General features: G+C 38.2%; 1 protein-coding gene and 1 long non-coding RNA gene across 2 annotated transcripts in view; one reads left to right on the top strand and one right to left on the bottom strand.

Moving 5' to 3' along the window:
* LOC150087059 (uncharacterized) overlaps positions 1–26564 on the top strand; it is a 114054-nt gene that overhangs the window by 46931 nt on the left and 40559 nt on the right. The window contains exon 2 of the long non-coding RNA XR_016546900.1: positions 4323–4425. This is a non-coding gene — a long non-coding RNA (uncharacterized LOC150087059). The remainder of the gene's footprint in view (positions 1–4322; positions 4426–26564) is intronic.
* Positions 1–26564, bottom strand: part of LOC150087060 (uncharacterized) — a 72389-nt gene that overhangs the window by 42178 nt on the left and 3647 nt on the right. The gene's annotated exons all lie outside the window — the stretch shown is intronic.

Genomic DNA, 26564 nt, shown 5'->3' with positions numbered 1-26564 from the left:
TCAATTACTCGGTACACATAAATTATGTTCTCTCAGCGGTCTTCCAGGACACATTTGAGAGACGAATCCAGTTGTTTCTGAGGTAGAAGCTTATATGTAATCCACTGACTTCTTAACAAAAAGCAATAAATCGCAAATTAAAACATAAGGAGAACACAACCATATAGTCCCGTCTAAGTGGTTTTGGATTTACCCACCTACCCAGTTAACTGACTTTGCATTCCTCACTAGAAGGCGGTTTCAGCTATCTAGTCTGTTCTCTCATAAGACTTGATCTCCTCTGAAACTGGCTGAAAATTGTGATTAAATGTATTTGAGAAATACATTCAATCACAAAATAGAGTAGGCAAACTAATTCATTTCATAGAGCGAGTCGTCCTATTCGATTCTAAACGTAAATCAATATAGCGGACGCAATTTAACATAACATTGAAGGGCAGACAGCTTCGCCACGCGTGCACAGGCCACTCATAGAAAGATCAAGCTAATAAAGTCCTTAACAGATTCATCATATCTACTTCTTCATTTCCTAATTCTGGTTTTCTCTTTAATATTCATAGACGTATAAATTCTATCTGTATCTGGGCGAGACCTGACACCCAGAACTTCCACCCTAATGTTCCTGTTAGTGAAGTACACTAAACCAGTTCTAAATTATAAGGAGGTCATCATCCAGCAGCTTCCTCATAATCACTTGTAATGCTTCAGTCGCAACTGTACGATACGAGTCAGAAGAGCGAATCTGTGTGCAAGCAAGCATATGTTTTCGAATAAGAGAATTAACCGCTCTCCCAACCCAAGCTCCAGAAGCATAGGTCAGGATTGGGACGGAAAAGCATTCATACAACATGTTCAGTGCTCGGCCTTTAATTCCCCAATCCACCTTAATAACTCTTTGGAGCTTGACATATAACAACTTGACCTTATTTTTTTTAACTGTTTAACATGCCTGTGAAAAATAGTCCCTCCCCAAAATATCCTACTTTAGAAACTTTAGCCAGAATCCCGCTCCTCATTAAGACTAGCAGACTAAATATAAATCGGATGCCGATTCATATTTAGTCTGCTCATGCCCAAGATGTGCACACTCTTAATACTGAGTTTCAAAATTATGAAGTTTTCTCCACGATAGAATCTCTTGTTTAAGCTTTAGAATTTCCATACCGTTAGCATAGTCAATTGAGTCATAGTCAACCTTCCAAATCATAAGCAAAAAAAAAAAAAAACTCGTCCAAGACTATGTTCCGGATGACAGGTCCAAGGACTGAACCCCGAAGGCCAAACTCTCTCAACTATTTTCGCTTGCTCAGAATGCTCACAAATAACTCGAATACTCCATTACAAGTTATTTTCAGAGTTCCTTTCCACATATAGATTGAAGTCCACAAAGAAGCCAAAAATATCGTCCCTGGTACTCCACGTATTTCATAACTATAAATTGCGTCTTCAGAAGAATTTCCTTGTTTAAATGCTTAACAGATGGCAAATCCCCATTCGTTATACGAGTATCTACACAAATATTCAGATGAGCAGACATTCAAACACTTTAGCTAATGGAACAATAATGCGATATAAACCCTGGGAACCTCTCAGAGGATAATCTTTAACAGGGCAGTTTCCATAATTTGGGAGAAGTCTTGTCTTTTGTACAAGAATTATCAAGGGCTACTTCAGGTATGAGATGGTAAAATCTCATCACCTCAAGAAAATTGAACTCAGGATCCTTACCATTTTTAACCTAGACAATTCACTCATGAAGGGAGACCCAAAGATCCTTACCATTTTTAACTTGGTCTTAGACAGTTCATTCTCAGAAATGTAGTTCTTATTTAAACTTAAAAATATTCTTTGGTTTCCATCATCATCGTTGTCCCTTTGATCTTGTGGGATGAACTCACAGTCTCTTCACAACTGTAAATTTTAAACTTGTATTTCTCAGTAATAATTATAAATACAGAGTTCCTCGGATAAACATTTCCGCAACTTAGACAAATTCCTGCTAAGCATTCTTTTTGGCCTCATTCCAAGTGTTTCACTGCATCGACGTAATCCCTCCTGTACCTCTCTTTATCGATGTCTTCCAGACAATTAAATTTTATCCACTAATGAACACCTAAAATCAGTCTGATCCATTGAAGTTCTCTTAATTAAATTAATGTAATTCACCTATTTTTTAATGCTGTTACATTAAAATATCACATTTATATGCAAACTCATAATTAATTTTCCTGACTTGATGTTCCTCGAATTTGTTACTCATTCCAAAGTGTTCCCTTACTTAACCACTTTAAAAAACAACATAGTTGGAATAGTCATAATATTAAATAGAATTCATTTAATTAAATCCTTGATCAAAGGAATTAATCCTGTTTATTTGTCTGTAGAATGTTGCATCATCTCTTATTACTCCCCTCCCTTTAAATTCATTTGGCACCTTATTTAACGAGAACAATATATATTACAAACAAAAGTATTGCAGTGTTCACATAGTCGTTGGTACATTATTCGGGCCACGTTTATGACTCATTGAAGAGTTTCAATGAGTCATAAACGTGACTCATTGAAACTTTCACAGACAGTTTCAAACTGGGAAATATTATCGGAGTATCCTTGATAGCTCTTGTGAATGTAAATGAGTATTTTGTATCTACATTCACACATGAGGAGGTATTCAGGGAGGGGAATGCTAGAGGTGAATTAAACTCTGGCATTGAGCTAGATGATTTTGTAATAACTGAGAGGAAAGTGGAGGAGAAATTGTTGAAGATAAACATAAAAAAGGCACCCGGGGTGGATGGGATATATCCAGCTATATTAAAGGAGGCAGCAAAGGAAGTAAGCAAACCCTTAGCCATAATTATGAGCGCTTCTTTGGACTCAGGGGAGGTACCCATGGACTAGAGTTGTGCAAATGTGACCCCAATTTATAAAGGAGGATACAAGTAATTACAGACCTGTTAGTTTAACTTCTGTTCCAGGAAAATTAATGGAGGCACTGGTTAAAGAAGCACTGCAGGATCATCTAGACAAGACTTCAGTTAAAGCTCGGACACAGAATGGTTTTGTTAAGGGAAAGTCTTGTCTGACCAATTTGATTGGATACTATGATGTGGTCACAAAGGAACTGGATGCAAAAAATAATTTTGATATCATATATTTGGATTTCAGGAAAGCTTTTCATACTGCTGCACATGGAAGACTGCTGCACAAATTGGAGCATTTGATGCATTAGAGGCAAATTGCTGCTATGAATAAAACGATGGTTGAGTGGTAATCAATGGACACTGCTCTTCGTGGAATCCCTCAGGGGTTCATTGTTGTTTTCTGTATTTATAAATGATATTGATGATGGTATATCGCTTAATATCCAAGTTTGCAGACGATACGAAGGTTGGAAGGGTTGTTAAGGACACTAATGACAGTACACTGCTGCAACAGGATCTAGAAAATTTGAGCAGATGGGCTGAGAGGTGGCAAATGAAGTTTAACATTGACAAATGTAAAGTACTGCATATGGGAAGCAGTAACCCCAGAGTAACGTATCAACTCTGTGGTACTACACTGACAGTGGTAGAGAATGAGATGGACCTGGGGGGTAATTGTGCAGGCAGATATGAACTTCTCTGAGCGGTGGAGACGGTCTGCAAGAGTAGCTCATGGTGTCTTGTTAATGATATCCAAGAATTCTTCTAGCAGAAATAAGGAGGTGATTATCCCCTTGTATAAGGCAATGGTCAGGTCACACCTTGAGTACTGTAAACAGGTTTGGACTCCTCATGTTAAGAAGGATGTAGAGCTGTTGGAACGAGTACAGAGAAGGGCAACAAGATTAGTGAATGGAACGAAAGGTTGCTCTTACGAAGAAAGGCTTATTGCAGTTTTGCAGATTGCAGTGTCTGGAAACTCGACACCTGCGAGGTTATCTGATTGAGGTGTATAAAGCCTTGAATGGTTTGAGCATGTTCAGTGATGATGGGATTCTTCCTCTTGCTCGGAATAATCACCTGAGAGGACATAAATTCAAATTGAGGAAAGACAGTTGTAGAATAGATGTGCGGAAGTTTGCCTTTAGCCAGCGGGTAGTTTATTGGTGGAAGAGACGTCCATCTTTTGTTGTGGAAGTTGATAGCCTAAATAAATTTAAGGCTCAGCTGGGCAGGTGAAATGGGAGCGGTTTTTTTTTTTTTTTTTTTTTTGGCTGATGCTGCATAAGCTTGCTTTTTTGCATCATATGCCTCTACTAATGCTAATAATCTTGTTTCATATTAATTTGGATTATCTATTACATATCCATATAATAACTATATTCTTTTCTTCTACAGGCCTGAACCAAACTACATATGTAATCAAAGACTTAGATGCCCTCAAGATGCCTCCCGTTAAGTCTCAAATCAAAAATATTGGTAAGTGCTTGTGTCATCGATTGTAAGTACACTTCTTTACTGAAGTTTAACTCTTTTTTTTGCCTTGATGTGCATTATTTTTGTTTTGATATTTGAGTGTTGTATTATGCTGTGACTGGTGTAACTTAAGATTTTGGGTGGGGAGGGGTGTAATAGTGAGGATCAGAGGTGTAATTTGGCCATAGTAGACTTTGCACCAATAAATCTCCATCCATAACAACTAAGGATTAGACCCGATGTTTTGATTCTAGAGGAAAGAGTTTTCAATTGTTTCGTCTTGATCAGGTTGCTTTTGGGGACCGGGGGCTGAATCCTTGTAACTTGCCACACCTCCAGGTGCGGCCCATGCGCTACTGTCAAATGCTGCAGACAAAGAGAGGGCGCAGCTAGCAGTAACATTCATCCTGCACTTGCAGTAAGCTGCAACTACCCCCTTGGGAAATATTCCCGTAATTGAAGCACGAACTGTGTTAATGCTCTCGTACGTGTGTGTCTGAGGCAGAGTGTTTAACGTTCTTATACGCTTCTCAGTAAAGCAGACGGTTGGTAACATTTACAGATAAAAATTTGTGTCGGCAAGTATTGGGACTGCGAAACAGATTTCTTATCTCGACACTTGAGATAAACCATTTGACCTCTGCCGCGAACGGTTGATGATATAGTCGAGTGAATCGGATAGGTTTCGTTTACATGCGGGCACAACGAGTTAATCAAGCGGACGCTGAACTAACCCGCGGTTTTCTCATGAGAAGCACAAACTTTGCTCTCTTCAGAATTCAAAATGATCCAACCAGCAACTTACTTTACGCGTGCAAAGAAATGATTAAAATGAACGCGGAAACTTTTCTTTACTCTTGAGGTAAAGTGCTTGCTTTGGGGAACAATTTCCCCTTTCCTCATACACTGTTTAGTGGATCGCAGAAGTGCTTTAGATATCTAATTTTATAAGTTCTCGATGACCAAATGGAATTCTTTTACACGATTATTTATAGTTTTTCGGGGATAAAAGTAAAATTTCAACAAGCTAATGGTAATAATAATATTGAATATGATAATATGAATATTATTATTATACTTCGTGAGTTGTGTAGTCAGAAACAAAAGGGATGTGTGGCCACAGGCCCCAGTTAAGAAAATAAATTAATAACACACGACCAATAGTTGATCTCAACGGAGAGTACTGAAGCCGGCCCTAGAACTCAGGGAATTGAAGTACAATGTATAAGAATTAATGTTGGGGGAAAAGAAGTTCTATATGCTTGAATTGAAGGCACTCCCCCTCTTTGTTGGGATTTAGGGCCCATTTCAATCTGCAGCCCTGGTGCATTGCATCCCTCCATAAAGATCGGCCCTGATGCTGGATATCCGAATATTATGTAACGCGGGAGGTAAAGTTCAGAAATTTCAATGCCCTTTATGGACAGTCGCCAAGTGTCTATGCTCTCCCCGATCCCAAGTTTGGGGGCGGGGGGATTCGGAACTCACGCAACAAAATCAGAAAAAATAAACATAATAAGCACTTGTCTTTCCAGATATGAGCGTGGATTTCTGTGCCTTTTGTTTGTAAAAGAAATCTTATATTAAGTTACAGTTGTTGTGTGCGGAAAATCAGACTTATGTAAGTTGTGAACAGTGTTTAATTTCGCGAGGGCAGTCAAGAGACAGTTTTGTCCCCCCCCCCCTCCGGACTTTTATAAATTACACTCCGTTAGGCGGGTCTGGATCTCACTGATTGTAATATGTTTGTTGGGAAGAAAGGTTAAAAGTTAATATCATTCCAAGTAGAGAAATTTGATCTTGTCTGGGGATCCGGGTATCATCCACAGTAAGTGTAAGCGTCATTCTTCAAGGCTGGTGTCCGGTTATTACGTACTTTCTCAACCGACTATACCTTGGGGAAATTATCGCTTTGACTTTTCTATTAATCAAAAGTTGCTGTTGTGAATCCATGTACGGTTTGCTTTGCATTTGTTTGCCAATGTAAAGTGGGATTTGTCCTTCGAATTTATAGCACTTTCCATCTAAGTTTATGCTTAAATTTATTTAAATTAATCGATATTCTTCAGAATATCCCAATGTATTGACTGGAAATACTACACGCCACGAAGAAAAGGAAGATGCAAAGAAGCCAGAAGTCTTAAAATTGTTTTCCATTCCGTAAATGCTTAGAACACGCAGGTAACAAGCGTACATACACTGACGCCCCATGGCTTGAGTTTGTTTTGGCATCAACCCAAAACCATTCCTCTGTAATTGCTTAAAACGAAGGCTGCTCATTTAAATTGCATGTAGTAATAACTTATGCTGTGGCACACTTCCGATCACAGACTCTCCGAAATTTATTTTTAATGTTGAAATGGATAATCCCAATTCGTTTTAAAATATACTTAGTGCCCCCATCTTCGAGATAAAGATATAGAAACCGGTTGGTGGGGGCGGAGAATTTGTTTAGTATGTATAATAAAATGCAAATTATATCAAATAATTTGTATTTGATATCATCTTTTTATACTAATTCGCATTTATCTGTGTTGTATCTGATTGTTATGCTTCATCCAAAGTTGAAGTAGATTCTAGGAAAGTCCGGTGTTTAATACAGGTGTTAAGATAATTACGGAATTTGTATACGTTAATATGATCTGGATAAAACAAAAATTTAACACTTTCTAGTCTGGAAATATATATACATTGAAATGGAATATACCCAATAATGATCCTTGGGGTACACCTGCAGGTGTACCCCAAGGATCATTATTGGGTCTATTCCAACCAGCACTGGACCAGAGTGGCAGATTATGGTTCGTTTCCCTCAACATGGATTGAGAAGGCTTCCATCCTACAGTAAATTGATAATGGCTGCAGTTTACCTTTTTAATGTAACGTCATATACACACAGAGGTCACATGTCCGATCCCCCATAATGTTTATAGAATTTTGGCCGGAATAAAGACTTCTTGATAAATTATTTTTAAGTGAGAGCCGTGGATAGATTTATAGATCGGGTACAGCTGCATGCTTTATTAGTTAATTTTAAATGAGAATATTTTAGGATTCAGATCAATCTAGATCTGATCTCCACTTGCACACCTTTCACAGTCAGATTGGAAAATTCGCTCCAGTACACCGTTACCATTCTGTTTATATCGTCCACCGACGGGTTTGTTTGTACTTTCATTGCACAAAGCAGAAATATATTTTAGTATCTAATTTTTTTAGCAGCTAATCTTATATTTATACAGCTCTTAAATGAAATCAATCTGCCTGTTACTTCCACTATGCAGTTTTAGGAATGTTGTCTTATCTGACAACATTCCTAAAATTGCAGCGAACACTTCAAGATCAGAATTTCCACTTCATGCCCCATTGGCTGTTTAAAATATTCACGCGTTATCTCGTAATGCAGCGTTTCAGTACGAGATATCAGAAACGTGGAAATTTTCGCATTATCTATCCCGATTTCTCAATTGGTTTTGAAAGAACCCTGTTAACGGGGCTACAATCAAGACTCGGATCTCTAGTTTAAGAGAAAATCGTAGTGCTAAGTACAGGTGACACTTGACCTACTTTGCAGGAAAAAGAACATAATTATTATATAGTAGTCTTCAGCTAAAGAAGTTCAGTTTTTCATTTTCGAAATGAAGTGAGCGTAACTGACGTGAAGTTCGAAAGAAAATTATGTCAGATTTTAATTTAATACGATAAACAGGAAACACGAAAGTAAAGCAGTACCTCTCGGTGAGAGCGTTGCCAAAGATGAAAGCATAGATATAATGTGGTCTTTCAGAACTCGGGCCACAAGAAACATGTTTATATTTGAGGCGTGGTCCATTGAGCTGTATCTTCCGGATACAGACGCGTCTGCACTTGGAACAAACCTGTACTTGAGGGACGGAAGCTTCGTATAGGATTTTCCTTTCCTTAGATAGCTAATAGATGTCTAGTCGGGGTTGTAATATAGCATTAATGTGCAAGTAGGACACAGCCTCATTATGTACGTAGTAATAAGCAAACTACGTTTGCTACTTAGGGCATTGATCTCATATTGTGGAGGCTCTCCTCCACGAGTTGTCACGGTATTGCGCTACTCCAGTGGAGAAATATACGCTATTACCCAGACTGCAGTTTTAATTTTGGGATGAAAATGAACTTCAGATCTCTGAAGACGATAGCAAACAGGTTGATGACAGGATGGAGGAGGTGGGCATGGAACAGCCAAATTGTCAATTCGTGTGTCTCCAGACGGGTCTGCTTTTTGTAGTTTTTAACTGTTGAAGTCACGTCGGTGGGTTCATAGGCACCATCAAGATGTGAACAACCTCTCCACCCAACGAGATATATACACAGTGTGTGTGAGATGGTACAGCATATTAAAATCTTAAGTAAATTTAGGGCGTAGTCTCATGCTACGAAGGTGAAGTCGTGCCTTTTTTGTACATTAATCTTTTATTGTCCTCATAGCACGAGGCTTTACTTCCTAAATTTACTCAAGTTCATAACATAGTTTACAGTAGGAATAAAGCTGAAATAGCTCTTTTCCTTTGTCCTGCGGTTCGATTTTACCTCAATAAATGGACTATAAACAGAAGCCCATTCACCCATCTCACCCATCCTTGTTCTGGTACGGTGTTCCGTTAGTACACGAGGGGAAAAATTGAATTCCACATTTACCGTTTTTTGATTGGGTTCCGAAGGGCAAATTCTTTCAAGTTGCAGAGGGCGTTGTGGTGTCTTTGCGTTATCCACGAAAAATGTCATCAGCAACGTTGTTATTCATCTGATCGCTTTGAACGATTATGTGTTTCTAAAACTTAAGAAATTCAATATATGGATCCTGGAGAAGACCACGCTTTTCTGCGCAGCAGAGTTGTTTCTTAATTTCGTCAGGTTCCTTAAAAATGTCTCAAACTCGGCAATTAGTGTTTGTTCCACGTGTGTGTGTGTGTCACCGCACTTTTCCCCGCCGTTATTTTTGGGAGATTCTTTCTTCCGTAACTGCTCGACAGTCTGTCGCGCTAAGGAAACTCGGCAGGTGCTTTCCCGCTAATAGAGTTTAGCTACTTTAAAAGAAATAAAAAAGCTTTTTCTTTCAAACAATGTTTTTTGTGATGTGTTATTAGCCGCCAGTCCATTAGTCACTTCGAGCCCACAAAGTTCTTGTAATCCTCTGACTCTACGTGGCCCTGGAATATAAACAGAAAATTTATTTAACTATTCGCATCATTCTATATACACATCAGGTAACTTTCCAGTAAGGTAAGCTGACCCCTAATCGTAAAAATTAGTTGGACACCAATTTGTTGGGGTGGTATTAAGAATACCACCCCAACAAATTGATCGTGGATATTTTTAAGAGGTTAAATTGCCCACGTGTTGTCCAACGGGTACAGGATTTCCGATGTGTACCAGTAAATCATGTCTGGTGGCGCACCAGTGCTGGTTAATCGAAATCTTATAAATTTATGATTTGTTCTTCCTTTGGAACAACCGGAGCAGCGTTGGTCAAAATGTTGGTGCCAATTTCAGAGAAACACCAGCTAAGTATATTCCCTAAGCTGGTGTCCTGCTGAAACTGGCGCCTTCGTGTTAGGATTCTTCCCCCGGCTTTCAAGTCACATTGCTTGTTTCTTTTACCATCGAAAATGTACCATAGAGGACTGTGGGAGATACCTTCTCTCAACTTATGTATATACAATACGCATGCTCGCGTATCCTTTGCAAGGTGAGCTAGGATCCTAATAAATTGTCCTTTAAGTATTTGATTAGTAGCTTCTTCTTTATGAAGGAGAGGGTCACCCCCCCTCTTTTTTATATAAATTACGAGATTACTGGAATATTGATATAAACCTTTTCTCTTCCCGGTGTACTTTATATTATAATGTGCTTGGCAATCTAAACTTGATCGTGACTGTGACGAATCGAGGAGGGTGGGGTGTGTACCTGCATTACGAAAGTCAGTAGCTATTCATTCAACAGGCTACTGAAAAGTAATGCTGATTTAACTCCAAGGAGGGAGGGAGGAAGGGAAAAGTATCCCCTCTTGTCCGGTATCCTTTCGCTACCCATGGTTGGTTATCTACCATTTTTGTTTTGCTCAAACGCCCGAAGTCCTTGACTCACTGCTATGAATAGCCAAAAACGTATAAGCAGCCACGATTACAAAGTCCAGACGGAAATCATGCCTTAAAAATACAAATCACCTCGATCTGACCTTTAAGCAACGTCAGAACGAATTTTGTATTTAATGGACCACACCTGCTGATGACACACGCAGTACTGAAATAAGAACTCCAAGATTTGAAAATTTCTGTGTCAACATCTGGTAGTTAAGGGATGTGGGAAATCTCAGTATACTGAAGGCGCTGAACCTCTGCGAAAGTTGTATAGAAGATAAAAATTCAGCCAGCTGGACAATTAACATTTTTCTACCATGCTTTTTGTTAAGTTTAACTCAATCGTACATATTCTGCAATGAATCTCGTTAACTTCAGATCTCCGTCATGCGTCCCTTAACATCGAAAGGATGTTATTCAGCAGGTAACTGCACCGTGGCGCCTCCGTAGCCAGGTGGGAAGGAGCAGCAGTGCGTAGCACACGCTTCTTGATTAGACCGGGGTTCGAGCCCGTCACCACCAAATACGGAGGATGCGGAAAGGTCAGGGAATGACCACCGCATATTCCCGGAGCAATATGGCCTTAGTTGCTAATGCTCCTAAAAACCAAATAACAAACAAACAAACTGCACCGTGATCCGCTCGACGGTTCCATCTTTGCAACCAAGTTTCCATCGTAATGAGGTTTGACAGTGACGTGTTTTGTTTTCGTTGTTCCATTTCTTTGTCTGCAAATTGGAGCTTTCCTTCCTCGATTGAGCCTTTTCAGCCATAAATCTCGTCGTGGCAGCTCTGAAAGTTCTGTCGTTATCTGTGTAGTACGTCGCTTCTTTGGTCCTGACTTCAATTATTTCCTGCCTTTTCTAGCCGGCGTAAAACCTTCAGAAGAAGTCAGTAAGTTAGTGCGAGAGATATGGATGAGGAACACGACACAAGAAGCCAGCATCAACAGGAAAGTCACGTTTAGTATGTCAATCCCATCCATTTTCTTTGGCGACTGGTGTCGTCTTTCCTCCGCTCATTTTCAGTGGGGAATAAAATCGAAACCACTTTTGGTCATTTCTAAGACTGCTTCTTAGAAACTGGATATTTTTCTTCGGTTATCCCTAAGTTATTGGTAAGATACCGCCTACTTTATTTTTTTACGCTACCCCCCCTCCATTTTTAGAAATTTACGAGATACTTCGTGGATTCCAATTTAAATTTGAGTAATGGAGTAGATTTTTCAGGATGAAACTTGAGAAAATGAGATTCCTCTAAGATAAGTGAGAATAAATAGTTTCCCACTTATGTTGTCAACGATTTTTGATGGCCACCTATTTTACCCTGGTTTTAAAACACAAGAAGATGAATTTAGTATTATAATGTACAATAGAAGACGAATTTTCTGTCGTTGTTGGCGTACGGTATGGGTTGGAGAGCTAAGCGGAAATAAATAGATTAACAGTCGACATTCCGCCACTAATTTTGAACGCGCTTCAACTTAAAATGTACGCAGTGGGCCTTGTTTTTTTTATTAGCACGATGCTGACGAATATTTAAACAATAAATATATACACAGCTTTTATATTAATACGTTAAAATAAAATAATATATAAAATAATAATAAATTTAAAGTTAGAATTCATTATAGATATACACCATATAATATCATGCGCACAAAACTTATGCTCGGTATTTATGGAGTTTTTTGAATCGAAATATATATCCACAAGCGAATCAAGTCAATATAAAAAATGTTTTGTTAGTTCAGCCACCCTCTTCCCAGTTATTACTAGAAGATTTCAATTATCGGATGCTGTGATATTTCCATCTACTGGGAAGAGACTAAAAGCAAGCATCCTGGGTTCTTAGCCCATCTAATATACAAATGTGTAACGTTACCTTAGCTGGCCTTAGGTACGTGAAGCTACACTTGGTCTTGCCTAATCAAATTTCATAAACAGTATGAATCTATTTTCGCTAAAACTTGGTTCTCTTCCATATTTCTTTACTGTCTTTAAGATATCGTGTTATAGTTGGAAAAAATTCATAATCATTCGTTACTTTTATTTGGTAAACGAGAAAGAAAAGTGAGGTAGGGTGCCCAGCGTAGCAATACAGTAGTAGTTGAGACCACCAAGCTTCCATACCATATTAAAAAGATTTCGGTTCGACTCCAGTTAACAGGTGAAGAATTTTATGGGTTTTATTAGAATAAAAATAGGCATAGTTGGTCTTTGGCGATGTTTCATGGTTTACTCCAACGTCTGGTTCATCCAGAAAACTGATCATTGAATTTACAGGCTCAATACAAAAGATAAACTTGTCCTCTCGCATTACTGACGCCTAATGGCGTCAGTAATGCGAGAGGACAAGTTTATCTTTTGACGCCTAATGGCGTCAGTAACCGGTTCTGATCTTACGACAACGTTTTTTAAACATTCCCCAGCACCCTGCGCAGTCAACATTTTATACTTGACGCTTATCCCTACTTACCTGCCATGTGGAAAGGTCAGAGGTTTGAATCCAGCTCCCCATTCACCGCTCGATAGCTAGTAAACAGAAAGGAGATTCTACAAATCTTGCCTTAGTGTCAAAAAGATGCAGAAGATGCTAAGGTTGTCCTTAGCGTCAAAAAGATGCAGACATGTTCAATATTTCAGCATCTGCCAAAACTCTTCAACTCAGTAAGAAAATATTTTTCTTATTTTTCTTGTTGTTGTCACCGTTTCCTCTCCCTGCTGTTCAAGGTCATGTAAAATAACTTCGGGAGGTATGAAAAATGCCTGACAAAACTTGGCTCAACACTTTAAAGCGAGGCCATTCTGATAACGGTGTGAACCTCGTCAATTCGGACACAGCGGGTGGTAGACGTGCGTCTTCGCCCGCATGAAAAGATCACCTCGTTGGCAGTGAGAGTTTTCAGATTCCAAGTAGGTTACGGTGGGAGAGGAAAAAGAAGGAACTGTCCTTGGCGTCTTAACAGAAAGAAGAAAAAAAAAGAACGAGAGGAAAGTGTTTTGGCAAGAGAATGCTGGCTGAATACGGTACACGAACTTGCGGCATCGTGCATCGATTCGAATGTTAGGACGACTTCCTCTGAGGAGCAGTGCACGGCAGACATTAAAACCACACAGTTGGACTGGATGTAGCGTTGTTCCCCTGCGTGCTCGGTGTCCAAGGTTTTTAAGTAAATTTTTCTGAAGTAATCAGCTTCAAAGATCGATATGTTTCGCTGTAATTAAATAACACCTTCCTTTCATTTCTATCCCTTCCCGAATTAGAATATCCTTGGGGTAAAGTTTGCAATTCGAAAAGGCAAATATTTATTTTGAAAACCACCGAGAGTTAGCTACGCTACTCAGTTTGTAGGCTTTTCAGTGACAGCAGTTTGATTGATGTTATTTGGTTTCCATTAGAGATTAGGGCCGTGAAACAGTTGTGCAATGTCATTAAATATTTTGAGCTTCAACAACGGAGTTAATAAAAGCTCATCATTATAAGTATGGTTATCTCCTACGCTTTCTCTCAAGAGCGTAGGGGATAACCATACTTTAAATGATCTTGGGAGATTGCCATTTAAATCAAGCTCGCAGTTTTCAGGATTCTTGAAATAATCATCCTTTATATTGCATAAAAGGTACAATGGGCCCAACAATAGATAAATACTTCAATAAAAGTTATCACATTAAATGGGCAATTCATTTATAACCTTTGATATTTCTCCACGATTTTAAAGACTAAGTAATAGTCTGTCCTTCGTTTTTAATAACTTGATTATTTGCCTATAATGGAATCTTTCCTTTTTCTTAAAAATAAAGAGTTGTGGTAGAATTAGCAATTCTAATATACCTACATTACAGTCATGTAATTTTTCTTGTTTATAAAAGGTTTGCATTTTTCCCAAAAATCCATTTTCTAGAAGATCTCATAAAACTTGAGATTTCAACCTCCAGCACAAAATGCCCGCGAGCTTCTTGCCTAGTTCGAATAACGGTATTTGTCTTAAAACCCGTAAGACTGACTTCTTGACAAGCGAAATACGATCGATGATTTCCAGATACAGGAAAAACTTGAAGTACTGTTTCAGAGAAAGATGAGCTTCCTCTTGTTTTTCGAGAGAAGATAAAATATCATTTTTGGAGCTTTGTAGAAACTGAATGATGTCTCCTCTTATACATGAAATCGTAGTTTACTGCACACCTTACATTTCTGATGTGTTAGACTTGATAATCTGAGGACAGCAGCCAGAAAAACGTATCATCAGAACGCTTCACGAACGCCTAGGCCCATGCACCAAGACTCATTTTGAACCATGGATAGGACTACGGCTTACAATACCGGGATCCCGGTCATTTTTTTCCGGTATTGAAATACCGGTATTGATACAAAAAATACCGGTTTTTCGGTACTAATTTTAAAAAATAATTGTTTATAATTTAATCACATAAAGGTTATAAAATCACCTATGTGATTATGACGTCGTTATCCTACTAGCAAATGTTCGATAAATCATCGATAGGACACCATGCAACATTGCAACCTGTCCACAATTCTCGGACAACTTCATGTCTGACCGTATCGTAAGTGGCGTTCCTCCACTACTGACTTTAGTTCAACTCCACCAATTGTATAAGTTATTTTGGGGTTGCTGTTCCCCAGGTGTAACACCTTGAATTTTGCTGAATTAAAGCACAGCTGACACTTTTCTGACCATCCCGCAAGTCTATCTAGGTCACTTTGAAGAACTTTGCTTGGTGGCGATCATTAACTACTCTACTGATCTTTACATCATCTGCAAGTTTAGACCTCACGCCCTCCATCCCTTCATAGATGTCATTTAAGATAATCAAAAACAACAGTGGTCCCAATACTGATCCTTGGGGAATCCCACTACTTATTTTAACCCAATCTGAGGAATAACCATTTATCACAACCCTCTGCCTGGTGCCATCGTGCTATCCATCTATGGATTTTCCCTCTGATTCCAGCCTACTCCAACTTATAAAGTAACCACTCATGTGGGACTGAGTCAAATGCTTTGCTGAAATCCAAATAAACAATGTCGAAAATATTCCCTAAATCCAGCTCACGAGTGACCTGTCAAAATGGCTAACCAGATTTGTTAAACATTTTCCCTTTACAAAACCATGCTGAGTATCCTTCAGAATTCCATTTAAATGAACCTGAATTCCACCCTTGATCATTGCCTCCATGATTTTCCCTACTACTGAAGTTAGACTGGTCGGTTGGTAATTTTCCGTTACACTCCTAGAACCGCCTTTATGTTCCAATTTACACCAATCCAATGGATCTCTCCGGAGTCCAGTGATGCTCTCATAACTAGCCTTAATGGTTCAATGCACTCACTTGCCGCCTCCTTTAAGAGGATTATAGGGTATATACCATCAACCACAGGAGCCTTATAGGGTATATGCCATCAACCACAGGAGCCTTACTCGCCTGTAGGTGCGAAAGTTCTCATTAAATAATCATTTGAAATTTCAACATCATTAATTACATTTTTTTCAACTTCACTTCCACAATATCTTATTGACACAAAAGGGTTCTTTTATGTAAATATCGATTCAAAGTAACTGTTGAGTTCATCTGCAACTTCAGCTGTTATCTGATACTATCCCACGTCCATTGCATAAGGGTCCAATCTGATTTGTCCTTCTGTTCTTTGCATTTATATATGTGAAGAATTCCTTAACTACACTTTTTGCTCTCTTCTTTATTCCTTATCCCCACTCTTTGTTCTCTCCCAGACTCAGTAAAGATACTATAGTGAAAATTATACTTCGCTTAATAAAACGTCTTTCTCCTTCAGAAAATGATGAACATAATTCAATCATGGAAGACCAACATGGAATGGAACATCAGTATTCCGCAAATTCTTTCCAAAATAAGAAATTTCTTGACTCCAATGAGATTTTAAAAGATGAACTTGAGTCGGAAATTAATGAAATACTTTTAACTATTTTTGCTAAAAAAGTTCAAAGCCTAGAAAATATGGACTGAGATCGTCTACGATTATCTCAGTACCAGAACAGAATCCGAAAGGGCATTTTCTGCCCCTAATCAAATATGTACCAAAATTAGATCCATTTTAAACGATCATACTATTGATTGCTTATGTTTCTTAAGAGCTCACTTTATTTAAGAGCTCACTTTATTCGGACAGGTAGTGTGGTGCTTAAACATAACTAAACTTTGCAGTAACAATGTGTAATTTTTTGTTTTTAGAATATCTGTATTTTAATGATTTTCTTCGGAATGTTTATTATTGCAATAAAAGTTTATTTAAAACTTGAATTCAAGTAATTACGGTGCTTGTTTTTTTCCTTACTTTATTGCACCTAATTGTCATCAAAATTTATTGAGAAAAACGTTTGTTTTTGAAATACCGGTATCCAGGTTTCATAAATTAAAAATACCGAAATACCGGTATTAAGATTTTGACCGGTATTGCAAGCCCTAGATAGGACACTGCGATAAAGATTATAAAACACTTTTCCATAGCAGAATCACAGCGAGTGATTCATTTATGGTTTCAGTGAATCACACGATTCTGACTAATTATTGATACCTTATATTGACTGCATATCTGATTGATGTTCTCTTCATTACCGGGCAACCTTTTCCGAGAGAATTTATCGGTTATTTCTGTTTAACAAAAATAAATAAATAATATCGTCTCTGTCAGTCTCTTTTTTTCAAGAGGTATAAAATTTGGGGATAAAAAAAAAAATTCTGTAGCAGGTACATAATGTGTCCTGCCGCTAGCATATTTAACGTGTTTTACATTTAAGAGTCATCGGCAGGCGTTAAAAACGTTTTAACGTTTTTTTTGTATCTTAAAACCTCAATATTTCAGTTTCTAAATTCCTTAGCTTTCCAACAATATGCTGTAAGTCCACATTATTCCGTTTATTACGTGAGAAAATTTCCTTGATCACATGTTCATATTTTCCACTATCCTGGAAAAACTACTGCAATTTTCAGAGGTTTGAAAGTTTTCCCTCTAGTATAGAGCTAAGATGAAGCTCCCTGCCAAATTTCATTAAATTTGGTCCAGTAGAAGATAAATTATTGTTGCCATCAATATGATTGATGATTGCAACAATACAAGTTACAATAATTCGCTTCTGACGGAAGCTGAAGATGACGTCACTTCCGTAACGCTTTTCGCGTGACGGTTTTTCGTTACAAAATTTTTGGAATAACGCCAGTAAAAGCGTTTTTAACGTCAATAAAATCATTCTCTACAGACCTAAGCGTTTTGATTAGCCATTAGCTGCTGTATACTCCTAGGAGTTTTGATAATAGAGAGCTATTAAGTGCTCGATATTATGTTATTTAAAAAGATGACGTTATTTAAAAAGACACTCCTAGGAGTGTCTTTTTAAATAACATATGTAGTCTTGCATTAGAAAATGGAAAGCTAATTCCTCTCTCGGGAGGGGAATTAGCCCTCCCTTAAACTCTCAAAAACGTTCATTAAAAGTGATGTAACAGAAAGAATTGGATTCAAAATCCACACTTGATTCGGAAAGGTTAAAAGGTTACCGGAATGTACAAAAGTCTTAGTTTCCGCAGCATGCTTACCACTCGCACATCCGCAGTGTGTCCGTGCGAATTAATGGATGTCGTGTTCGCCACTCCATTTCTTTATGTAGAGGTGTCCTAATGGCCTTTCCGCCAAAACATTAATTACTTTGTACATCGTTAGTGAGTCGTGTCATCAGGGGAACGGACAGGAACTAACCCCCGTTTCGACGTCACAGCCTTGACCAGCAGAAGTTATAATAAAACAGTTGCCATAACAACGAGGATAAATGCAATTAATGACTTTTCTCCCCTTCTGCTGTTCGACTCTTTCGTAAGGGAGGGTGGGAGCAGCGGAGAAAGAGGAAAGGAAGGTGAAAGAAATTACTAGGACTGTCAGACGAACGATTACACGTTCGTAACAGACAGGCGGGGAGTTAAATATAGTTGTATGTTTCTGATACGATGTCATTTTCTTGGCGACCGGATGACATCAGGATCTTTTGCGTCCTTAGTTGCGAAGATACCTGGAAATAGCTTTCGTACATTTGTCTCCAGCTTTCTCCAGGAGGATTGCGCCTGGCAGAATGTCCCTATTGCCAGTATAATATGTTAAAGAAGCGATTCCATTCAGGCTACACCCCGTTGTCAAGGGTATCAGTGTACAGCCTTAATTTCCTTGTCAAGGGTAACGCTGTCATTTTTTTCGCAGATGCCAAGACTTAATTACTGCATCCTGGTCATCCACATCAATTTCTTTTAGCTTGGTACAAACTTGTGTATTTCCTTTCCAAGGAATTTTGTTTTGCCACGCATATGAAAGTAGCCAATGAAGTCAGTTCGCATCACGTGGATGCGTACAGTTTTGTGGAGTAATTGCTACAAGCTTGGTGGATATCCGTAGACGTAGGAATGATATAATCCGGCATGTATGCAGGTCAACTGACGACACAGCTGTTGGGTCAAATAGCAAATGCTGAGCACCAACTGCTTCTTTTTTTTTCTTCTTCTTCATTTTCAGATATCATCGGTGATTAATGTACTACAGGGTTGTTGCAGGAACCTCCATGACACGAGGGATAGGTTCACATGATAACGTATTTAATTTTGCTTGTAGAAGAGGCATCCCAAGGTGTCGAGATTTTATAGTATGTGGTCTAAGTACCGACATTTTTAAGGGATTACTAGTGTAATAAAACCACTGTCTAACCTATCGGTAGTCAAAGGAGTCCAGAGAATAATAAATGGGTCCTTCCCTCTTCCGGCACTTATGAATGGCACTCGCGTTTTTCTTATTCGATTTAAAGAAGTATGTTAATCAACTCTGGGGCGTCACCTTTAACAACATAAGGCCATGGCGGGGAATCGACAATATGGAATGGAATCTCAGATAGAAACAAATTAACAATCACAAAAAGAAAAAAAGTGAATAACAGTTTTTCCGCTGTAGCTCACTGACAAACCAGAGTTGGACGACTGTTGATATAAAGGACATTTTCGTGGTTTATCAACTAGAAGTGGTATAGATGTAAAAAAAAAAAAAAACGTCAAATAAACCACGTGACACTGCTTGAATAGACCTGTGCCAATTAGAAAGAAACTAGTTATGTGTGGAATAAGCCTTACTTTCCAACCAATTCGAAAACTTAGAAGTAGAACGTTTTTGGATTGAGTGTTGAATCCTGGCATCAGACCAACAATCACAAAGCGCGGGTACAAAGTGTGCTTTGGGAAATCAAAGAAATTTGACTAAATTCAGTGGGAGATTTTCGAACAAATATTAATTTGGCCATCGTCTTGATGCTATAGAATTCATTGACTATGTTAAATAAATTTGTTTTAAGAGACTAGAAAAAGATAGGCCTAGTTTTTTTTCCAGAAAAAACTAGGCCCACCTTTCTCCATCCATTTTTGTTCACCCTTCTGCCTCCACCGAAAACTTATTTATTGAAATATTTTTTATATATTCATCACATTTCTTATCCTCATAAATAACTGAAATTTCAAATATTTCAGTGCAAAATGGAATCCAAAAGGTTCGCTTTTTGTGGAACGCCTATTTTGCTCACTTGTAAATGTAGCTTTATAATTTACACAAAAAAGAAGCCAAACTAGACCAAATTTAACGTGTCCTAATCAGTGCCTCTTTCGCGTCTACACACCAGAATTACGTCACTGAGTTTTGGTTGGAAGGATTTATTCATTTCTTTTTGTCAGATACATTTAAGACTGCTGTAAGCCAAGACACAACAAAAGGCATTTGCGACCAGTAGAGAGAAGCTTAAACGTTTCCACCTTAATTGGATCATTAAATGAATTGGTCGACTTAACGATTTTTGTTGTTCGGGCTCGTTAAACGCTAACACACTATGAACCTGTCGTCTTGCAGTGTCAACACCGATATTCCGAGAGGTATTTCTTGCCCCTCTCACGCAAAAGTGACCTGGGCCAATGCTGATTAACCCTCCATCTTGCTAGAGTACGGGATCGTTATTGAGGTCATTAAAGGGGAAAAAATCTATCTGGCGATTTAATTCTATTAAATGCAATTACTGCATTTTGATTTGGGATTCGTTTTTTGTAGATTGAGAGATTTAAGATGTGGTAAATGGGTGGCTGGTCTTTAAATGAATTCTTCAGAGGATTCAGCAGTAATTGGATCCTCACAGGGAAGTCACAGGGATTAGTTTCCTAAGGTGATCTATACAGGCCGGAAGGCAAGTCTCTGAACAGAAAAATAGGTGGTGGATTGGAGAATCATAAATGTGGATAATTTATCGCTTATTGGAGTCAGATGGAGCGGTTAGGTTTGGAGAAAGAATAAATTTTGGCTTGTTTGAGGCTAGTTTCTGAATGCGAACGCCAAGGTAATTTTAAATAAATGTAATATTTTGTCTTAGAGATAAAATGAGGTGGGACGAGTTAGGAAAATGACAAGCTGTATCGATATAGTTAAGTCTTATCGATATAGTTCGTATCGATATATGTATCGATATAGTTAATAGATTAGAAGATGCAGTAATTAAAAATGCCAGAACCCTTCGATTTGTATACTTTCAACAAAGCAACAAATTTGTACTCTGACAGTGCATTTTAATCCCAATAAACTTTGCTCTACTTAGAATTATTGTAATAATTTTTGTTGTTAACTCTAAATCCAAATAGAAACAACTTTGAAGAAATATCTAGTGGCCACTAGATGTCTCTGAGATTCACGTACCCAGTTGCACAACTGTTTCACAATGCAAGTTCGTGCACGATTAGTAAAATTATTATTCCCAGAAGTGTAATGTCAGTGCTCGTGAGTAACTAGAGAAGGGGATTCTGTGAGTCGCGCATCGTGTAGGAAATTTGATTCAAGTATACAAGCCATGGCGTGATGGGGCATCGCTTTCAACGAAGATTAACGTTACTGAAGTTCTGCATATTATTCATTAAAATGCTGACGTATCGTTGTAAAATTATGTACTGCACGCGATGTTTCACCCCCATTGGACTTTCCAAGGTCAGCGGTGTGAAAAAGAAAGCCTCTTCACAAGTATCAATATGAGGAACGGTCTCCAAAGTATTCCTTTAATGAGAGTTCTATTTTAAGCACTTGAATGCCCATCAGGCATTTTATGAACCTGTAAATGTCCGTCTTACCCTTGGAAATATGGCCAGCATTCTCATTTCGAACTGGAGTCATAGTTTGAAGCCTGTAATGGAGACCCATGAAAATAAAATAAAAATTATCTACGCCATCTTCAAACAATATGGCTTTTACTGGGGCCAAATTTAAGATTTTTACGCACCACGTACAAAATTAACATCTGGAGTCAGAGTTCCTACCAGAATTGTATAATTAATCATATTTCAAATCCATATAGATGAAATATCATTAGATGACATGTGCGGCACTCGAGAGTGAACCTTGAAAATCTTCACCAGTTGAAGATTTTCAACTGGTGAAGATTTTCAAATCTTCACCAGTTATGAACTTGATAGACATGCTTGTACTGCTACAACTTGCATGGTTCTGTTAGATTTTGCGTACGCTGCAGATTGAACAGTTGGTCTTGCCAAGCCTGGTGTTCATTGATTGACAGCAACCCGCTGGGTTAATACGTGCTTGAAGATGACAAAATTATGATAACCTAACCACACGTTCCATTCTAAACATGTGCTACACTTCTGCTTTTAAGCACCTGACACTAAGCATTTAAGCACTAAATTCTAACCACCTTTCTCTTTAGAATTCCTGTGTTTATGATCCAATATGCTCCTCCAAATTTAGTCTACGAAAGGCAATTTAGGAGTAATCTCACGGAACGTTTTTATTTTGATCCATCTAAGAAAACGCCTTCCATCTATCCTATCTAGAACTTGTAATTATTTTTCTTTTGGTGGCGTGAGCTTCTCGAGGTAAATGTTTTAAGTTAATCAAAAGACTCGTCAATAAAAGCGCAGAATTGGAAGGTTTTTTTTGTTCAAGTTAGTGCACAAAATTCACAAATAGGATAATGCCAAAACACGTCACACTGTACCTGAAAGAACACGTATGCAAGATTGTGATTCTACGTGAAATAAACAAATCGGAAAGGCTGGGAAAAGGATATTCGGTAAAAACATCTCAAGTCTCTTGGGCGTTATTATAATGGATGGATGAACGGAAAAGGAGAGTGGACGTGACATCCACCGAAGATGCTAAAGGATTGGCAAAAAGCCATACATCTCTCACTACAAAGAGAAAAAAAAAAAAACGACTATTCTAGCAATTTTAGCACGTCATGCAGAAAAGGAAAATGTTTTATAAGACACTGAGAATAAAAAAAAAGGGGGAGGGGGTTCTAGAAAGAGAAAAGCGGTAGTGGAGAAGTCCCACTGGACGAATTACAAAGGGAGAGGAAAGGCTTTCGATATTTTGAAAAATTTGTTCCGAAATGGAGTAGCCAAGAAATTGAAATAAGAAATACAACTCTCTGTTCTAAAGCTGAGAAGTTCAGCAAGAGATTTCACGTAAGGAGACGTATAACCTTGTGTCTTTGACAGAGAAATAAAGGAAAGTTAAATTTTTAAAGGATTCCAAAAACTTAGGCCAATTCTCTAAAAGGAAATTTTATAAACATTTATTTAAATAGCAATTGGAATTCATTAACTCCACAATTTCTTTGGATTCTCTCAACATCCGGTGCTTGGCAGGTTTTGCCAGCAGCCTTTCGGAATAAATTTACAACAGAAGGTTGAAGCCTTTTCACTGTCGCTGAGGTCATACGTTACACGATACCCCATTACCTGGACACCTTAACGACGTTAACGAGTTTCATTACGAAGAGACGAACCGTGCCCGAGAGGATGATGAATAGCAGTTGCTAATAATTAATAACGGCACAATTCCTCGAGGTAAACACGCGCTACGGCGATCCCAGTGGTCATCTGTAGCCACAGGCAACGTGAGCTTTGGCTTAAATTAATTGGGCTCGCTTATTCAATGTATGGAGTGGACGCAGAGACTACAATCAGATGAGAAATAAGTAAAATTGATCAGATAAGTAGTGCAAGGAGACTGGGGGGGGGTGAAGTCCACTACTTATAGAATATGAATAAGCCTTCCTGAAGGAAAATCGATTTCCAAATATCCTAAAATGCTCCGGAAACTCTTCCATTATCCGCAGATTGAATTCGTCCAACTGTTGCCGGTTTTCAATTCGATTTGATGGAAATTGAGTGTCTTTTGGCAGGCTACAAGACTGCCTAAAGGTTGATAGATCTTTCGAAGCAACGACTAACTTGTATTTCCCCTTGGCGGTTTTCAGATAAGTTGTAAAATAAACTGATTTCGACAGCCCGCAGTTCTCGACTGGCAGACAGTTTGATGCACTATCAGAAGTATTTGAATTTAAAAAAAAAAAAAAAAATAATAATAATATAAGAATATAAAACTTTATGTCAACTTTTGTTTAGGTCATATTGGCTAACTTCAGGAGCGAAAAATGTTCTAGCCAATTCGATGCCTTTTGTCGAGTTGAACACTAATCTAATATAACAATTTTTATTGTATTATATATAGTAAAACAATGAATAAAATACACAAATATAAATTTCCTTCAACGTTTTGATTAATGATATCAAAGACCCTCAACATCAAGATTCGAAGCACCTTAATATCGAGGAAAGGAACAATAAGATACACGAGAGCAATGAATACAGAATAAATTTTCAGTTTATTATTTATCATCTTACAAATTTTCATACGACTAAATCATTTTAAAAATGACCACGTTGTGGTTGCATACATTGCAAGACCTCCATTGCATGCTTACCAGTTTGATTCTGTTCCCAACAGTGGTTTCATTTATGGCCTCTGCGTAGTTCCTTTTCTTAAAAAAAAGTTCTGGTCCGATTTAGTCTTAGTAGTTGGATGCCTAACATTCCATACCACACATTTACTGAAAATCGCCGTTTAAAATTTCTTTCTGATACCTCTTGTGCCTAAGGGGGAAATTAACGAGGGGAAAGTCCTGGTTAATATCATCACGGGTAAACTGAGCTTCCTCCATGGGCGAATATCAAGCAGAATTTGTAGCCATGTTTGCAACCATTCGCAGAATTGCCCAAGATCCTCCATATCTGCGACACAGGTTTGGAGGATTTTTCAGTGGTGAAACTACCATTCCGCCACCTCTGGGAGGGGTGAATGGTTGGGCTGGTTTGGTTTAAGGAGCACAGAGGATCCAGGATTTGTAGTTTCGATATTGATCTGTGTCGATACAATACTCATCATCAGAAATTCTGCATGAGCATGTAAGTGAGCTTCGCTGCAATGGGAACAGAATATTGGTCTTCTCCAAGTCATCGCTGTTCAAGTCTCTGGAACATATTCTGAACCGGTGGAACCTTTTTCTTTGCAGAAACCGTATAAAATGCATTTCCATAGTAAATGCTGCAAACATTTGTAAATGTTTGCAGCGTTTTGGATAACTCTGCAACAAAACACGAGCCATGATATAAGAACAAGAGTCGCTCAGCTACAGCAGTGTCAGTCCCTAACGTTACACTACTGCTTAACTGGATAACGGTGTCGAATCGACCTCTGGTTTGTAGGACATTTTTTGCATCAAATTACCTGTAGAACAAGCTCGTGAAGTTTGGGAATATGTCGCGGAACACCCTGTGTATATTCTTCCTCCATATTTCGAAATCCCGAATGGCGTTGACCCCACCCTTCTTAAATAGTCAGGTCTCTTTTAATTATGCATTAGGCTGGAATATTATTTTCGAAGGGTTCAACAGCTTTAGCAGACGTCTGGAAAAAAATCCTAGTGGAAACTGTCGAGTGTAGTATTTTTACAAAAATTAATCTCACATTTTTCAAATTCGAACATTTCAGTTTTAATTATTCGTCTGTGCTAGAAGACACCAGCGAAAAACTTTTCTTTATTTTAAAGAGAATATAACTTTTGAGTTTATTTTAAAAAGAAAAGATGGCTAGTTCTTTCATAATGCAGTATTTTAATAGCTTCAAGACAATGTTTCACTTACTATACATTTGAATAAAATATGGCGTTATTTTTGGATGGCGGCCATCTTGTTTCAAGATGGCTGTTTGAAACAGTAATACCACAAATCCCTTTGTATGTAAATTTTGTATTATTTTATATTGCGAGCACAAGGATCATAAATGGGGTCTGTAAGATGTTGGATTCACTGGCCTTAACAAAATTTAAGGCAAATTTTGTTTGAAAAGGAAACCACCACAAAGATTGGTAAGTGACAAATTTTAGAATAGATTTCTTAGGTTTGTAAAAAAAGGGATTTTGCCGGCCGAGCCGTAGGGTGCATGTTGCCGACACCTGCTCTATAAATCAGGAAGCGGAGGTGGTAAACTGGAGGATTCTTAGAGATGATTTTTATAAAGACTTTCCCCCAATAAATTAAGCTGATTAATGAAAAACGAATCAAGTCATTATGCCTTATTTTGGGTATTTCTTGTTCCTCCTTTATAACGACAGTTTCTGAGGAATTACCTCAAAAATATCATATCGGGAAAGTGGAGAATAAGTTATTCTACAATTCCCTGTTTAAGAAACCAAGTTTGGAAAAACGGGTAATGTAATGTTAGGGTGTTGAAGTAAAGCGAACAGCATTTGGTTAAAAAAAAAAAAAACTTCCACTGCCAATCAGGATCGTTATATAAGTACTTGAAAGCCGTGCGATGATCTCAACCCCAGCTGAGAAGTAAATGGGAGGAAAGTGCCTAAAACCATTTGCCGTACATTGTATAGCAGGGAGTAAAAGCTTAACGTCTTAGGAAAATGCCTCTTCAAACGATGGAAGCACGAAAAGCGCGGTTGAAGTAGGCCAAAGTGCAATTTGTCTGTCAGGTCAATGAGGTAATGTGTTACTCCTTTACTTTTTGTCAGAACTTAACCTCCATATCTGATGTAGCGCGCAGTATGCTAGGCGGCGAAAAAAAGGAACAATTTCATCCGGATTGCTTTCAAGATACAGCGAAATTCTGTGTCTGACGCTTCGCTCT

Source organism: Mastigoproctus giganteus, chromosome 4 (genome assembly GCF_048544385.1).
Source record: "Mastigoproctus giganteus isolate SK-2022 chromosome 4, ASM4854438v1, whole genome shotgun sequence".
Classification (NCBI taxonomy): Eukaryota; Metazoa; Arthropoda; class Arachnida; order Uropygi; family Thelyphonidae; genus Mastigoproctus; species Mastigoproctus giganteus.
This window is presented reverse-complemented; position numbering and strand designations above follow the sequence as displayed.